Below are 716 nucleotides of genomic sequence, written 5' to 3' on the forward strand. Positions count from 1 at the left end.
GCGCCCCTCCGCCCTTCTTCTACCTCGCACCGATGCCTTCACCTCGCTGCTCCGCCGCGCTTCGTCTGGCCAGCCGCCGTGACCTCGCCGACTGGAGTAGGGAGCGCGCGCCCCTCGCCGCCCGGCTTCCTCACCGCCCGCCGCCGCCAGGACTCGCCGGCGCCGCCCCGGCCTCTCCTCCCCTCGGCCTCGCCTTCCTCCGAGTCCGACGACTCCGGCCGCCGCCGTTTCCTCTCTGGCGAACAGGATTCCGGCCGTCATCGGGAAGCGTGCAGATCTCAGATCCAAAATTGCCTCGGTTGACTTTTTGCCCCGAAACCCTATTTATCTTGCCATGTTCATCGCATCGTAACTTTGCATCCATAGCTCCGATTCATGCATATAGCATATCAAAATGTTCATCTCAGAGAGTACATCATTTCATTCCATTGCATCATTTTCATTTGAGTTCATCTTGATGCTCGATATGCCCATGAGCTCTACATATGTTTTGTTAAGGGTTTTGCCATCTTTCCAGAGGTGAAACCCATGTATTTTTGTGATGTTTGTGGTGACTAGCACAAGCTTGCAAAGTGAGGCACTTGGTAATGCTGATTTCAGAGACTTGGCATTTCCACTAAGTCCTTGATCTGTTTATCTCATATGGCCTTATGTTCTTGTTGTTTCCTAGTGATCTGTGCCTCTTTTGAGGATGATCACTAAGGATGTTTTGTTAA

Source organism: Triticum aestivum, chromosome 2A, assembly GCF_018294505.1.
Source record: "Triticum aestivum cultivar Chinese Spring chromosome 2A, IWGSC CS RefSeq v2.1, whole genome shotgun sequence".
NCBI classification, from domain to species: domain Eukaryota; kingdom Viridiplantae; phylum Streptophyta; class Magnoliopsida; order Poales; family Poaceae; genus Triticum; species Triticum aestivum.